Genomic DNA, 17,649 nt, shown 5'->3' on the forward strand with positions numbered 1-17,649 from the left:
CCATGTGCTTAGTTCGATGTAAATTAATATCCCATGCATTTGATTCAAACTGGTGTGAACTCATAATATGCCACTCATAATAGTGGCAGTGTGTGCCTTGTCAAATATGTAATTGCAAAAGTTCGTGTCCTTAGATCCTTCAGATCTTCTCTAATGAAATTAGATTTCCATGTTTTCATATCAGCCCTGCTAAAAATATTGTAATAGAAGTAATCTTGTGAAGTTACAATGCAAAAGGAATGGTTATGGTGATTATCGCAGACAAGAATCTCTAATTTTAGGGCACTGCTTCAGACCTTCAAGTTTAATGCACATAAATCATGAGGCATTTTCCTGCATTCCCATCAAATCTCAAACAAAGCATTGCCTGGCTGAATTTAAATTTAAATTACAAGCTTCAAAAGAACAAAGGAGACACAGTCAGGAGTATCACCGATTTTGGAGATAGGGCTTCACCCTCAGGGGCAGTGCTGGGCGAATGCCACAACATTGTTAGTGCGTGGGAGGAAGCACATCAGAACTATAGTCCTGGTGAAGAGCAGCGTGGGTGGTTTATACCTACTATTTTCTTTGTTGCTTGTAGGATTTCTTATTTGCTGCTTGGTGCACTCCTGTGCACTATATACCTTTAATTATCAAGAAGATTATTTTATGTTATTGGGGTAGCTGAGAAGATGAGAATTCTTGTTAAAGCTACCTTCTGGTGTGACCTGGTTTCTAGAGCATGGCCTGTTTGGGCAGAGCACTGACGTGAGCTGGAGAAGCCTCGTATCCAAGATTTAGGCCAAGAACTACCCGTGTTGGAGCTGATTTTACTGGCAGCCACTCTGCTAGATAAATTTGAAAAGTTTTGGCCCAATACAATGCATTAACTTGCTTTAAAGTCTCAAGAAGCCTTGTGGGATAACCTTCCGTGTCCAGATCCAGTCCCCCAGGAAAAGAACCAGGAACATGTCAAGGGAGAAGGAATTTATTTGCTGGCTATAGTGAAGAGTTGTATGTGTTCTTGCTAAAAATGTGCCAGTGCACATTTGCTTCCATAACAATGAGTTTTGTTCAATTAATTATTACTAAGATAGAATGTTCTGCATTTTTTTCTGAAACAGGGATAAATGATAGTTTGCTTAAAACCAAAAAGAAATTGAGTGCTTGCACTTTTCTTAAGAATTAAGAAGAAAATAATATTTGGGATTTTGGAGCCATCTGTTGTCTGAGAGGAGCTTTAAGTTTGCCTTTGAGGTAAGTACTAGTAACTTCCCTTCTCCCTCTTTTACTGCTTACGAAATATACACTGCTTAAAGTTTGGAGGGAGTGGAGGAGGGGTAGCATTTCAATGGCCTGATTCAGCTACTTGCCTGACAGAAGGCCACAAAACTGTCATCAGGGAACTTCCACCAAGGAGGGAATTAATTTCAACATTATCTAAGTGAATCCTGTAGAATTTAATATTTTGTAGCTGAAGTGGAGCATGTCTTCTGAAAATAAACTGTTTAAAGTTACCAAGTAGTGATGAATTTGCCATATCCTTTGACAGGCTTTTTCAGAGATTAATTACTTCTCTTAGGAAACTTTTTTTTCTCCCATTCATGTGGATAAACACCACTTATAGTGGGATGTGAGCATCACAACCCAACAGCCTCTTAACCCACTGAGCTTCAGCAGCACAAGGACTCTGGTCCTCCAGATGGGTTTTCTCTGGCTTTTTTTTTTTTTTTTTTTTTCCAGCATTTGAAGAGGTATGATCACCAGAACTGCAGACTGCACAATGCTTTTGAACTCTTTATAGAGAGGAAGTATCACCTACCTAGACCTGTGTGTCTTGCTCTGTTTAGCTCTGTGGCACCTGTATGGATACCCTTAATTTGAAGAGCATTCTGGCTACCTTGTAGGTGAAACATTACTTTCTGACTTCTAAAGTTATGCTAATGTAAAAATCAGTCTGAAACATATATATTAACAATTCCTTCAACCACTGCTTTCATCTTGGCCAGTGAAATGGCTAGAGATGCTCACAATCAGTTTGTAGCAATAACCAGGGAAAGTAAGCAGAGTTAGGGCATGTGAAGTTTCAGGTTTGGCCAAGAAGTTTTTGATTTGTCTGTTTCCTGTAGAGCTCCTAGAAGTTAAATGCTTATAAAGATAAGTGTCGTTGACTGACTACTGTCTTGGTCTGTAAAGCCAGAGCTAATTTGAGCAGTTTGCTGTTGTATTGAGAGCTTGGCTGTGTTTTCCGTGAGACATGATTTCTTTGGAATTTGAGCACAAGAATTTTCTTTTTCTGTCCAGTTTGAAACAGAGGTATTCAGACTATGGGAATGGGGAGGCTCTGGAAAGAGACCCTCTTTACTTTTCCTCAGGTTGACTAAACTAAATTGCAGTTGCTCTAATGGGGCTGTGAGTACTCTCTAATCCATGGATCAGTCCACTTGAGGTCTAGAGGGCTTTAGGCTGTGGTTTAACAAGCTATCAGATTAGCTAACTTTGCAGGAAGCCTTTGGTTTCTAAAATCAAATTAACAACACCAAAATCCATGGGGATATTCTTCTTGCACTTTCAAATCCAAGCATTCTAATGAAAACTTCTTTGTGAATAAAGTCTTCTTGGAAAACAGATGTAAATCCTACTAGCAATTAAGGCTTCTATAAACCTATAAATCTTAGCATATGATTATGGCAAAGGCCAGTTAATGTAAGATGTTTGTGACTGAATCTGAGTCAAAGATGTTAAAACACCTGCAAATATTCTAGCTTGCTATTTAAGTTGCACATAATAGAAGAGAGTACATGATGCTCTCGAATTTTCTTTCCCATCATTTTGCCAGAGAACAACCAACCAAACAAGAAAAGCCTTTAAAGTCAGCTATAAAGTTTTGGTAGTCTGCAGTTACTTGGCAAAAAAAAACAGCATGTAAAAATCAGCTAGTAGTCAACACCTTTCCTTTAGTAAAGAGCTTTAAAATAGTTCTGGTAGTTTTTGCTGGGATGGATCTAATGATAAATGTTCTTCAGCCCTTCTTATGTTTTCTTTCACAATACAAAATCCTCTTTCCTGGACTTGGCTTTATTTCCTCTTAGATGAAAAATTGATTTGGGGGTCTGTTTATTAACTTAAAGTGTATACGTTTACATGAGTGAGTAGTACTTGGACCAAAGAGACCTATACTTAGCTGTCAAAATGCAGACAGTGGTACATGTTGAGAGAATCCATTCAGTACTTTATTTTCTCATTAAATCTAGCATAAAGTAAGCAGGATAATTGGGTATCAGATTTAACCTTTCGTCTTACTCTACAAGTGTATAGCTATTGACAGTTTCTTTGGTGCTTTGAGCATATACTTCCAAGGCAGACTTGAAGAAGGTAATTACAATCTAACTATCTTTTCCATTACCCACACGCTAAGTTGATTGAAATTGTGGCAAGTACAACTTCATGAGATGGATCTATTTTCATTTCAATGCTGCATTCTCCAAGGACACTATCTAGAAGATCTAACACAACAGGAACTGCACACCGAAGAAATAATAAAGCCTCTTCAGCTGCATTCTCCCAGTCTTACAACCTGATTGACAGATATAAAGACCTTATATATTTTTGGATTTTGTATATCTAGTAGAATGCATAATGATAAGAAGTAAAATAAAGCTCACAGCAGCGACTACTTTTTAGCAAAGCCACCATTTGATTTTTACAACAATGAAATAATACGGAGAAATAAAAAGCTGAAAAGATTCTTTGGTAACAAGACTTTTCTGTTGCCAGCTTGTAGAAGGTAGAAAGCAGCTGTGCACCAAATCTGAAAAGGTAGAATCTAGTTGTGCAGATGTTCATATGCATTTTTATGGTCCTAAATACCCGTATAAATCTGATCTTTTTATTTGAACCTCTGTTAGGACTTCTGTATTTTGATAATAAGAGAATAAAGTGAGTGCTGTGTCTGGTGGGTCCTATGGAGGAGAAGAAAGATTAAAGTAATGCTGTGTGTGTTTGCAGGGAGCTCAGGCCAGGAATAAATCCCATGGTAATGGCCTGCTCCACCCTGGCCTCTCAGCCTCCAGTTTCATTTCTCTTTATGGTGGCTGAACGCATCCCTCCAACTGTAGGCTGTTCCTTTTCTTGCCTGGCTGTTCTTCCTTTGATGCCACCCTCTCTTCTTCACGTAACGAGGTGCTGGAGATTGTCTGCAGTTGTAAATGCCTGTGTCCTTGCTGCCTTGAACAGGCTGAGACTGTTCCTGTGCCTTGTTTTTGCTGCTGAAAGAAAAAACTCTGCACTCATTCAGGCAGAGATCTCAAGAAATCTAAACCTAGGCTGTACTCGTCATCAGCTTGGTGGGATGGTGCCAAAAATACTTTCCTGGGAAAAGAAGGGATTTTGTGATCATCCTACTGTGGCTGTAAGAAGGAAAATTTACAGAGGAGTTCTGCTTTGTCTTGATTTTTACAGCCATAGTAGGGTCTCTCAAAACCCCTTTGCCACAGGAGAGAATAGTTACAAAGTAACTGAGCTCAGCAGATTATTATCAAGAAGTGCTAAAGACAGCCCTAGAATTCCATGTCAGTTGTTAGTCCAGCTTGGCTTCCTCATCTGAGATGATGCAGTATCAGCATCTGCTCAATCTGGAAATGGGTGGTTCTTTAGCAACCCAAAAGCCAAAGGCTGTTTTTTTCATGTTTTGTGAGCTTAAAAACTATTTGACTCTTATATGAGATAATATAAATTCTGTCACTAAATCACCTATGGAAGATGTTTGAAAAGGCACAAATGCAAACCTGCCAAGAACTAGCACTTAGGGATTATGCGCTCCATGGCTACCCAGGCTTGTTAAAAGAACCACTATAAAAAAGGTTTAAAAAGAAGTTAAAATGCCCAATGAATATTGCCAGGAGGACAGCACCTTCAAGGCTTGGATTTGGACCTGTTGAAACAATGGCAAAAATGGGCAATGAAAATTCTTAAACTGTAATGAACTCAGATGTAAAATGTGCTATAAAGATATCCATGTGACTGAAAGTCCTTGCAACTGGAGACAAGGCATATGTATAATTGCATGGGAACAGGCTGCCCAGGAAAGTGGTTGAGTCACCATCCCTGACGATATTTAAAAGATGTTTAGATGTGCTACTTAGGGACATGGTTTATTTGGTGGACTTGGCAGTCCTGGGTTAATGGTTGGAGTTGATGATCTTAAAGGTCTTCTCCAACAAAAGCGATTCTATGGTTCTATAATAAGGCAAAAGATGGGTGAAAAAGGCTGTTGTAGGTAGTAAAGTTGCTCTTTGCACCTTTAGTTTTCTTGCTAAAGAACATCAGAACATCACAGCAATGGCTGACATCTTCAGAATCCTGCAGCTGAGGAAGAAGCAGAAGACCCAAGCTCCAAATGACGCCAGCCTGCTGCAGAGCGTGGGGGCTCTGAAGCAGCAACTAAAAAGAGCAGGGGAAATAAGTTGGTAACTAGAACTCATCAGACTGAATATTTACAGGAAAAGGAGATGTATTTAGAGACAGACTGATGTTTGCTAATATCTCTCTATAGAAGTGGGAGATACAAAAGGAGAAGAAAGGGGATCCTGGCAGTGCTGGGGTTTGAACCAGATGTTGTTGGAGCTGTTGGTGGCAGCCCAAGAGGAAAAACATGTCCTGCTCTGTCCCATGCTCCTCCTCTAACATTTCTTACCCAACATTTCTCTGTTAAAACTCATGCTTATAAGCTCTAGCACAGAATTTTTACAATGATCACCTAAGAAGGCTGCAGTAGCTCCTGAGGTGCTGCTCTCCGCATGCTCTAGCTGCCTACTGATAAAAGCACATTGCTCCTGCAGGGCTACAGGAGCTACCGTGGAGCTGCAGTTACCTGTTGCCACCACACTCCTCACAAGTCGAGTTGTAGATGAGAAATGGAAATGTTTTTGGAAGGGACTGATGTTCATGCAGGAGCCCGCATGAGAGAGGAGACTACAAGTCTGAATTTTCCTAGGAATGTTATCTTTCCCCAATTAAAAGTCTGACTTACACGAATCAGAGGATTTGGTAGATAAGATTTCCAGATTCTTTCTAGTCTACTTGGACAAACAGCTGTAAATCAGCTGGAAGCCTCCATACACTGCACAGATCAACCCCACAGCATGTGGACAGTCAGTCAGGAGCGTCCCAGGCATGCTGGGTTTACAGCTCTGCATGGTGAGGTACAAATGCATGTGCTTCTACTGGGAAAGGCAGCACAGGAATGTGGCAATCACTGTGATCTGATGGCAGGGACAGCTGGAGGTGGCTATGCTTACGCTAACAAGGGCTGTGCCAAGGATGAGGGGCAGCAGGCAGTCATGGAGTGGGAATGAGGAATTTCAGTGCAGGGCAGTAATGAGGGTAGCATACCCTGTGACCCTCAGTGAGAAACAATGTGAAAGTGAAGATTTAATTTAGCCCAGCATGCAGCCACCAGTGAAGAAGAGGATTCTTATCCAATTGTCATTTGAATGGCCATACACAGATAGCATAAATCTGATGTCCAGTCGAAGTGAATACAAGGAACTGACAAAGCTGTACAATGAAGTGTTAGCAAATGCAAAGTTTTGCTTTTCCGTGATTTCCTGGGGCAATTTCTCTTCACAGAAACTTAAAAATAATTGCTGACAATTTAAAACCTGACAGCATGTAGGTGACCTACTGATGAAAGCCACAGCTCTGAGAGCTCCTGATTCAAACAGTGACATTTTTCATTCTTCACCTCACCTATTACTGTACAACATGGATAATAAGGAAAAAGCTGAGACCTTAGCACTGACTATGTCATTTCATTTTTTCAATTCATTGCAAATAGGGCTGTGTTTCTCTAGAATACTCAGCATTTCTATACTATATTACTGTTAGAAACTTATAGCATTTTAATGTATCATTTCTCTAACAGAAAGCAATCCCACCTCAAAAAGTAATCGCTTTCTGTCTGAATGAAAATAAAATGCTGCTATGCTTGGAATAAGGTATTGCCTAAGCAGAACATCTGGAAGGATGTTCCTTTATAAAGATGTTTCTTTTTTTCCCCTCTCCTGGAGAGCATGAGATTTTCATTACAAGTGGCACATGTTGTAATAAGTCATATCTGCTCTACAAGTATCTGTGCTAACCATAAACATGACCCAAGGCACATTAGTCAAGCAGAAAGAGCTTGTCAAACAAAGCCTGTCTGCAGGAGGACAGAAGATGCTTATTGGAATTCAGTGAGTGTCAGGGGTGGTTCCTGCTGCCACTGCTCCTCTGAAGGCATGTTAATTAAACAAGATGCAAAGAAAATAATCCTCATGTTCTTGTGGTCAGAATCCAGGGAGAGATAACAGCTGATGACATAACTGTTTTCCTAGAGCTTTGGTTTAATTTTGGTATTGTTTGTAACTAAATTGTTTAATAGATAACAGGCTCCTTGAAATTAATCTTAAAAGATAATTTAACTTTCTTCCTTCTTGTATTTAGTTCCTCCTTTGATATATTAGACATGTCATTGGATCAGAAGTTGTTCCTAGTATATCCATCTCCCACAAATAATTGTGACTATGCAGCTCAGGAACCAAGCCCTTTTTGATCCCAGGGGATTTAAAGAAAAAGAATGTAGTCTTACTCCAACTCTGATTAGGCTCTCTGTAGCAGTTAGCTGAAGACACACACATTTTTCATAGCTAAAATTGCTCAGATTTTTATTCTGATTTTGATTCACCTGACCAGAGACAAATTATTGTAATTGAAGCTGATGGTGACACAGTGATCAACACAGTTCTACAGTTTCACTGTTCATGTTATGAGAATCCATCAGAATCAATTTGCTGAAGGCTCAACTGTAAGGATTCAGAGGATATTGCTGTATCTGGCTCAAACCATATCTAATTATAATTTATCAATTTTATCTCAAGTTCTTATGTGTCCCTTAAATCTAGTGCCAATCATAGTGCACAGAGAAACTCTATGTTCTGTAATTAAAAAGTAATTGTATTTTCATTTTTATTTATGTTTCAAATCCACAATTTATCTTTACTATAATATATGCCAAATCTTTGCCAAGTAATTTTTTTCTACAAGACACACCTTAACCAAAGTAATAAGGTACTTGCCTATAGCATCACGATCCCAAAGGAAGACTTGGTTATTTCTAAAAATTGTACTCCTAATATAAAATAACAAAGACTTGCAAGAAATATGAATTCACATATAAATGCTGCATCGTAGCCAGGAGCACTAAATAAGCCTAACTGGGCTAGAAGAATACAAAATTATCAATGACTCTGGTACATCTACAAATTGATTCACTATTTTGGTAACAAAGCCTGTAATTTACTTTGGGGGAAGAGTGATAAATAGTCTTTGTGTGGGAGATTAAAATTATAGTAAGTAGCACTTTGGATCTTCTATTTTAATCAACCACAAAACGATGAAAAAAGTGCCCTGTATTGTACTGTGTGATCATCTCTACAACACTTAAAAGCCACATTCCCAGAGCTATTTTTAAAAGCATGAAGTGGAGGAAAATAGCACCGGGTTTGACAAGAATGTGTGAGTAAGGTGGGGAGCTGTATCAGGGAAGCCTGGTTTTAGATCTCCATTTCCTGATCTTTGCTGTAAGATGGAGAAAGGAGTCTAGTTTTCATTTTAGTGTTCTTGCTAATGAGTGCTAATGAGTCTTGCTGCTGAGCATCCTGGTTGCCCCCTCAAGGTGCAGGAGGTACGATCTGTTATCCCTGGACTGAGGTTCCTATTCCAAGGTTGTCTCCTGCAAGGCCCTGATGACTGGGATGGGAGAAGGCAACATCCTCTCCCCAGGCCACAAAGAGGACATGTGCAAAGGCTGTGCCAGGACTGAAAGTCCCTCATGGCCCTCATCCCAGTGGCCTGAGGAGCATGTTTGCTTTGCTCCATGGAGACAGGGGATCAATGCAGAGTTTTTCCCGGAGCAGGATTTCTGGGTGAAAGAGAGCAGAGAAGGCATGTTTTTAAATCACCTACCCTTTGTGGCTGTTGCTCATAGGTCTTGCCAAAGTGAGCTTTAAATAGCATCAGACAGCTTACACAGACTAATGAAATAAGTCTGTGTTGATGTTGGCACTTGAGCTGCTTCATTTCTAAAGGCAGCTTCGTGTTCTCCGCCAGCTGAGACAGGAATAACGCAGCCACCACCCCGGGCACTGGCTTGAAAATATGGTGATAGGCAGAAAACTGACAGGAGAAATAGGTCAGGAAGAACACAGACTTGCACAGATATCCTTTGTTTTGGGAAAATGAATCAACACCTTGTGTGAGCCTACAGCATGGTGAAGGAGGTTTCATGCTCTCTAAGGTCCCAGACTGGTGAATGAGATGGAAAGCTGGTCTGGGTGGTCTCTGGGGTGGTCACCGGGGACAGGGTGATCCCCCCTTAGGGGTGTTCAGGACATTCAGGTCAGTGAGTGCAGTTTTGGATTCTTACAAAGTTTGAAAGTGGCATGAAAGTTCAATGGAAAAGAGAAGAGAGATATCCCAAAGGGCAGCCTGCATTTGGGAATGATGGTCTCTCTCCTGCATACCTAAGAAATGAGGTCAGCTGACCTAGGGTCCCAGTTACCCTTGTTTAAATGAACTACATCAAGTTCTTGATTTTTGAAAGTGTGTTTAAATATACATACGCAATTTCTAAGACCTTCTGTCTGGGTCACCATGAACATCTGGCTGCCTTCATCCTAGTGGTTGTGCATATCACCTGATTCAGGTACTTGGCTGAAAGCCAGATAAAAGCTCCTGCTCTTGGTCTGCTCCAGTTGAGCCCGTGGTTACAAATCTAAGATAAGCCCTCTGAAACCAGCTTTTCTTTGATCTGTAGTGAAGTGCATCTCTTCCAGTTAGAGTCAAAGGCTACATGTCATCTTGGAAAACATAAGCAAATTGAAGGCTGGCATCAGATTTCTAAGTAATATCATGGAATCACAGAATTGTCAGAGTTGGAAAGGATCTCTAGTCCAGCTGCCCTGCTAAAGCAGGATTGCCCAAATCACATTACTCGGGACTGCATCCAGGAAGGTCTTGAATATCTCCAGAGAAGGGGACTCCACAACCTCCCTGGGCAGCCTGTTCCAGTGCTCTGTCACCCTCGCTGTGAAGAAGTTTCTCCTTATATTTAAAGGGAACTTCCTATGTTCCAGCTTGTGCCTGTTGCCCTTTGTCCTGTCACTGGGAACTACTGGAAAGAGTCTGGCTCCATCCTCCTTGCACCCATCCTTTATATACTTACAGGCATTGATAAGGTCTCCCCTCAGGCTTCTCTTCTCTAAGCTAAAGAGTCCCAGCTCGCTCAACCTTTCCTCATAAGAGAGATGCTCCAATCCCCTAAACATCTTTGTTGCCCTATCCTGGACTCTCTCTAGTAGTTCCCTATCTCTCTTGAACTGGGGAGCCCAGAACTGGATGCAGTATTCCATATGTGGCCTCACCAGGGCAGAGTAGAGGGGGAGAATTACCTCCCTTGACCTAGTGGTCACACTCTTCCTTATGCACCCCAGTATTCCATTGGCCCTCCTGGTAGCAAGGGCACAATGGTGGCTCATGTATGGAGGAAGGAAGGCTGAATATACCAACAGGCCATTTGTTACCATTCCAGTGAAGATTTTCCATTAAGAAAACCAGGGAAACAAACTTATTTCTGCTTATGTTGGCATTGTTTATGTGCATGCAGCAGCAGCAGGATTGTAGAGCCATCTGTTTACAGATGACAGTTTTTAACACGGGCTCAATCACACAGCTCAAGATTGCTGTAACAGAGACAAACTGTTTATGCCTTCGTGTTTGACAGAAAGGTGTTCTCCTTCCATTCCCTCATATTCACTCCCTACTTGCTCAGCATCTCCTCCTGAGAGCTTCTTCTACTACAAATGCCTTAAAGCAGATCACTCAGTGTTTGACTTGGTGACTTGGAGCTGGGCGTTTTATCCTAAAAGGATGTCATTTGTCACTGGCAGCTCTCAGGTCTACCAGATCCTTCTCAAATTCAGTTTCTGAGCTGACTTCAGTATTCTGGCATTGCAGCTCTTGCACAGCACACTAAGATGCTGCCGCCCTCCCTTTCCCCTGCAGAGCTGGTGTTTCACCCTGCTCACACAACGCTGTCAAAACCTGGGTGTGCTACATTTTGCACATTTGCCTGCATAGCTGCACACATATGTGCCAGTTCATACAAATATTTGGCTGCCTCTGGGTGTGCAAGAGAAGGTCACCCCAATTCCTGTGTTCTGGTCCAAATTTTCTCCCAAAGAGCCATAGGTGTTTGGGCCACTTGGGGCTCTCAGTGACACTCTGAGTAGCTACTGGCTTCCAAAATTTTCACATCTCACACTTGACTAGTTTTTTTCTGAAGATTTCCTGAATTTTCTTTCTACAAGTACTTTATGAACAAGCCAGTGGGCATCCAGGACCACAAGCAAGTTTCTGTGGAAGAAGGGTTCCTTTAAGCGTATTGGGACACGATGTGAAGATCTGATAGACTTTATAGTAAGTGCTTTGTGTTAAAACAAATTTTTAAAAATGTCTATGGGATCTGTCCCATAAATCTTAAAATTATCTTTGGATTTAGTTCTGGAACATGCAACGAGGGAATAATATAACTTGTTTTGACTCACTGGCCTAAAAGATTAACAACTGGACACAACTTGCATGGAGAGACAATCTACATTTTTATACTTAGTCCTTTCCTTGTGTTGCCTTTCCTCCTCCCCTTTTATTGCCTTTTATTTCCTTCTCCTCTACCTAAACTCTGAAAGCAATCTTTTGTTAAAATAGCTAATGGTCAGGTGACCAGGATGATATGTCTTAGCATTCAGATGGGGTTGTCTAGTCCAAGGGCACTCTAGTCTGGCTGCCTCTAAAATCTGATTTAAATCTCTTGGTATTAGTAGTGCTAGGGCTTAGTCACACTTTTATCTTGTAACACCATCATTTAAATATTTTTATGTTAACAGTAGTATAATAAAGCTCTTTTACTGGAGCTATCACACCTTTTCATATATGGAGCTTCTCTGTGATGTAATGAAAAACAAGTCTGAGGTTTCAACAAATGCCCTTTTCTGAGAAAATGAAGTATTTTGTCAAAAACTTTGTCCATCAGCTCAGCCCATGATGACCCTTCAAAGCCTCCTTTCTTGTTTCTCTTGCTGTTCACTGTTGGTGAGAACAGTGTGATTTGTGCCAACACTTGTGGTGTGATGGCATGGATCTGGCTGGTTGGGTGAACACTGACATTGCCTTGGAGGAAAAACACACCTCTGCTTTCACAACCACAAGCCAAAACACCATTCAGCCAAAGGAATCATAAAAAAGAATGAAAGCAAGGAAAAAATGCAGATGGAATGAAGCATAGTGCAAAAAGTAACACGTCTGGATTTCTGGGTTCAGCCAGTCTCACAAATCTCAATCATTTGTGACAGAACCCATGTAGAAGCTGAGGAGCTGAAAAGACCAGAAAATATATACTGTATCTGTCTATGTTTGCACCATTTCATGTTGTTCTGCTACAACAGACATGGTAATGGGCTGTATATTTATGTCCTCTGTAGCCCTGCTTCCAGCTAAATAATTGCCATCCTTTGAGTAATAAGAATATTTCTACTACAGATCCTTGGTAAGGATACAACAGGAGCTTACTGCATTCATAAACATTTGAGCTTTGGAGTGCAGGATTTCTCTAAACATTTTAAAGTAATTTATTAAAGTTTATTAAAATTATTAAAATATGTATTATATAATTATGAATTTAATATATATTTTAGAATATGTTTATTTTAATAATTATTATCATTAGTATATGCTTTATATGTTTCACATAACATTATTATCTTAAAATGTATTTAAACATCTAAAGTAATCTCTTCTAGATTAATTTATTTCACATTGGACAAAATGTGGGAAATGTCACAAAAACAATCTGTTCGAGGATCCCCTGCATTCTCTGCTGTTTATTAATGCTTTCCTTTTCTAAGCTTTGACTTCTCCCAGAGTCACCGTCAGTGTCTTGAGAAACTGCCTTGTAGCAGAAGGACCCAACTGCCTGGGCTCTCTGATCTTCCCCCAGAGGCCACAGAAACAACTTCTGGCCTTCAAGTCTTGTTTTTCCAGGTAGGAAATGATTAGGATTAGTAACCTTTCTGCAGCTGTGGAAAAGGACAGATGAAAACACCCTCTTGAGTAGACCAGCAAGCAAAGAAAAAAACCCAAACAACTTACAGGGGTGGATGAAGCCTGGTGAAGACTTTTTCTGTGAGCAGACATGCTTTCAGCTCAGATGCTAGAGAGCACCCTCTAGTTTGAACTAATGGATCAAATAATGCATTCAGAAGGAAGAAAAGAAACAGCAGGACACAGGGAAGAGGAGATTTAGGCAGAAACAGAATTGTGAAGATGAATCAATGGAATGTAGTAACTTAAAAAGGGATCACCTGGTGAAGGAAAACAGAGGTAGCCAGGTAGCACCATTGCCAAATCTTCCATAATCCTCTGTGCTTCCTTATGGCCTGGAAGTAAGGGCAGGCACTGCTTATGATATGGTAAAGGCAGAACACCATGTTTTCTATTGCCTTTTTATAATCTTGTGGTGACAGGCAGGGACTTGTGTGTGTGTCACAGTCCTGAGGGCACTCATGTCCCTTCCCATGGCCCAAGACCCCATCTCAGCCCAGCCTGAGGCCACCTGCCCCTGCCCCAGCAATGCCATGGGGTGCTGGTCTCCAGCCCCATCACAGCCCTGCCTGAAAAAGAAAAAGAGGGTTTTCATGCTTCACTGAATGGATTGCACAACTCCCCTAGGCTTTGAGGGGGCCAGGACATGCTCCATGGTGTAACTCCAGCCATCTGCTGCAGCAAGTGATCAATTTAGCTCAAAAATAATGAGTTTTGATCCTCTTGTTTCCATAATACATCCCCATTTTTTGAAAGGATTTCATGCTTCTAGCATTTATTAAATACATTTTTCCAGTTAATCTCCATTCCATAACATTGCCAATAGTCTGGAAGGTGATCCAATATACATTAGTTGTCTTCTTGGTATGACACGGTAGAGGAGTTTTGTAATCTCTCTTGTAATATACCCAAAAGAGGTATGTTTTTCACTGCTGATTGAAATGCTCCCTGAATGCCAGAAATGCACTCATCATCATTTCAAGTGATGCATTTATCTGAAACAGTTTCCTTCTGATAATTTCATTTGATGAATGCAGCTTTCAAATCGCTGTAAATCAAGACAAGAATATTTGGAGAATGTTTATAAAAGCAAGAAAGGGTCAGGCATTCTAGCCTGGGATGCTAGTCGATGTTTTATTGTCTTGTGATGTTGTCACCTTACAACAGCCCTTTCATACCCAGCATCAACATATTAGAGTTCACTACTCAGCAGAAAATACAGCTGTATTGCTCGTGTGAAGAATATGGGCATATAATTCAGCTGGTTTCAGCACACAGGGACCTACATCAAGATTAAACAAAGGCACAAGTCCCTCAAAGCTTTTGCCACTAAATTGTCAGCAAGAGGGTTCTGGTTTGTGGGGTTTTTTGCCACTGGGAGCCAATTATTTGAACAAAGCTCAGACTCTCTCCTTCCCCACGCTCTCAGTGTTTTGCTTTCCCTCCCCCCCCTTCCCCCCCTATTGCTTCTGCTCTACAACATCTCAAAAAACAGCTTCTAGCATTCTCCCCAGATTTTATTATCCTAAAAGGAGGGGAAAGAAACATTTTACCTTACATATTTGATATGTACAGATAAATCTGTGAGCTTACTTGAAGTTTCCAGCAAAAAGAAAATGCTTAGGATAGATAATGAGCAATTGAAGACAGTAATCTTACAATATTAAGTTACAAATCTGAATTTATAGCCTAGATTTCTGTAAACACAATTACTGAGATATGCAGGTTGATTTTATTGACTTCCAAAACCCCCAAGGCAGATGGCAACAAGAAGCAAATGTCATAAATTATTATAGGATTTTTTTTCATTTAAAGTCACATAAAATCCCAAAGAGGGCTCAGCAACTACTGTTAAACTAAACTGTACTTAGAAAATTTTACAATACCCTTACTAGTTGCTCTGTCAAAATACATTTGAAGTTGCCAGGAAAGACAGCCGTTTCCCTTCCCTCATGCTCTGCTGTGGCTTTGTACTGAAAATCAAAGGAAAAGGTTTCCTAAGTTTTTCTTGAAGAGAAAGAGCTTCAAATAACAGCACCGTAAAGAAATCAGGGGACCTCACTGAACTGATGCTTTTTGTTATGAATCCTTCTCTTTCCAGCCTAGCCCTTTGCTAAAATGACACCATTTGTTTTCCCCACCAAATCGACCATGGGCAGGACACTGTAGATGTGGTCTGTCTGTCTGTCTGCAGTGAGGTGTGTGTGCTTGGCTTTCATGTACAACATTTCAGTGGTGCCTTACCACAGGATGCTGGATGTAGTTGTGATGCCAACCCAAGGGTTTGCTCTCTGTCTCTGCCAGTTCCCCTGGGGCTCTCCCACAGCAGGTTGGAGAAGGGCGAGTGTTGCCTGCACCTTTTTGTAGTCAGTGGCTGGTTGGACTTTGGGTCAGGTTGGACTCCTGGTGGTGCTGGACCATCAACCCATGTCCACGTACATGCAACATAGCATCATCGGAATGGGCCTTTTGTACTTCATGGTAAGACCACTTCCCAAAAAGCAGTCATTACCTGCTGGAGATGTAGGCAATCCCGTCAGTGCCATTAGTGCCTCTGGTAGGGGAGGGTGCCAGTGCTGTGGCTCTGCCATCACAACCTGGCCAGACACACTGACAGCTCCTATCCCACCTCCCGTTGTGGACAGTGAAGCACCGGTGACTGTGTCCAATCAGGAAAGCCAGAAAGGCATATTTAGTTAGAGAAGGATCTGATAATTCACTAGAAACATTAATGCCCACACAAAAAGCACTGTTTTCTGCTGCAAACCCTCCTGGGATCTGGGTTCTTGCTATGCACTGGCAGTCTCTTCACAAGCCTGGAAACAATTTGTGGGGTTATTTTTGGTAGTGTCCCTTCTCTTATTATGCCACGATTAAATGGGATAATAGATGCATTAATTAAAAATGAAAAAGAGACAGTTATTTTTGGCTCAGATAGTTACTATTAATTGACATGGTAGATGGGTTCTTAAAACCAAAAACATATGCAATAGAAGTCAGAATAGCTGTTGTTTCCCTGCTGTTTATGAAAGGCTTATGAATCATTACCTACACCCACCGATTGCATACCTTTATTTCAGATGCTGCTTAAATTACATTTCATTAAAATGAAGAGAAACAAAATAAGGAAACATCTGAGAGGGTTTTTCAGGCTTTGTCTGACATAAAAATTAGATGTATCTTGATTTCCAGAAGAACATATGAGACTAATTAACAAACCAAACTAAACAAGAGACAAGCCCCATGCTGACCTGTAAAAAGACTATGTTGAAAGATTCTGCGTATTATAGGCAAATTAAATCTGTAGGAATACACAATTTTCTTGCTTTTTTTCTAAAGCGTGTACTTATATTGAAACACAGAATCATGAAATCACAGAATTGGAAAGGAACTCTATAGAGATCATCTAGTCCAACTCCCCTGCTAAAGCAGGATCCACTAGAGCACATTGCTTAGGTCTGCATTCAGGTGGGTCCTGAATATGTCCAGAGAAGGAGACTCCACAACCTCCCTGGGCAGCCTGTTCCAGTGCTCTGTCACCCTCGCTGTGAAGAGGTTTCTCCTTATATTTAAAGGGAATTTCCTGTGTTCCAGCTTGTGCCCACTGCCCCTCATCGTGTCACTGGGAACTACTGGAAAGAGTCTGGCTCCATTCTTCTTGCACCCACCCTTTAGATATTTATAGGCATTAGTCTTAGCTGCTGTTCAAAAAATTGCGTCAGACCAACAAGCTGTAAAGAACAGGTGGATACTAACCAAGAAACACAGAAAGCAAGAAATAACCAGCCTTAGCATGCCTTATCTTAAAAAAAAATAGTTAAATCATCACATTCAGGTTGATGTCTTTGTGCTACTTAGCCCTGTGACTAATTTCCCATATAGTGTACTTGGATTGCAGTCCTTCACTGGTGAGATTCTTGGAGATTTTCAGAGATGAACACACTGTCAACTCTCAACTTACAGTAAGTAACAAAATCCATTCTTTCTTTCAGTGCACAGAGCTGCTGTGTCTTTTTCTTTGTGCACAATCTAACAGAACCCGTAAGACATTCAGATATTTTTGGTAGATCCTGTGCTTGCCAGTTGGGTATCCTGGAACCTGCTGTGTAAGTGCTTACTCAGATACTTACCTACCCACGATAACAAGTGTACGCTCGTGTATATCTATATATGTATAAATACTTGTAATTATGTACCTATACATATATTAACACATTTATAGTTAATTGTTGTCCTGGCTTGAGCCAGGATTAAGCCAATTTTTCTTTTCACTGATTTTTTTTTTCTTCAGTAAGCTTTCTTGTAACTAGCAACTGTGTGTTCTGCTAGGCTGATAAGACAGTGGAATGTTTTTCTAACTACTGAGGCTTCAAGGTTACACCTTCACTCTGCCGGCTCAGACACTACGGGGAGATCTCTGACCCCCCCGTGGGAGGCTGAATTAGACAGACAGCAAAATTGGCCAAAGAT

This window comes from Apus apus, chromosome 1, assembly GCF_020740795.1.
Source record: "Apus apus isolate bApuApu2 chromosome 1, bApuApu2.pri.cur, whole genome shotgun sequence".
Taxonomy (NCBI): domain Eukaryota; kingdom Metazoa; phylum Chordata; class Aves; order Apodiformes; family Apodidae; genus Apus; species Apus apus.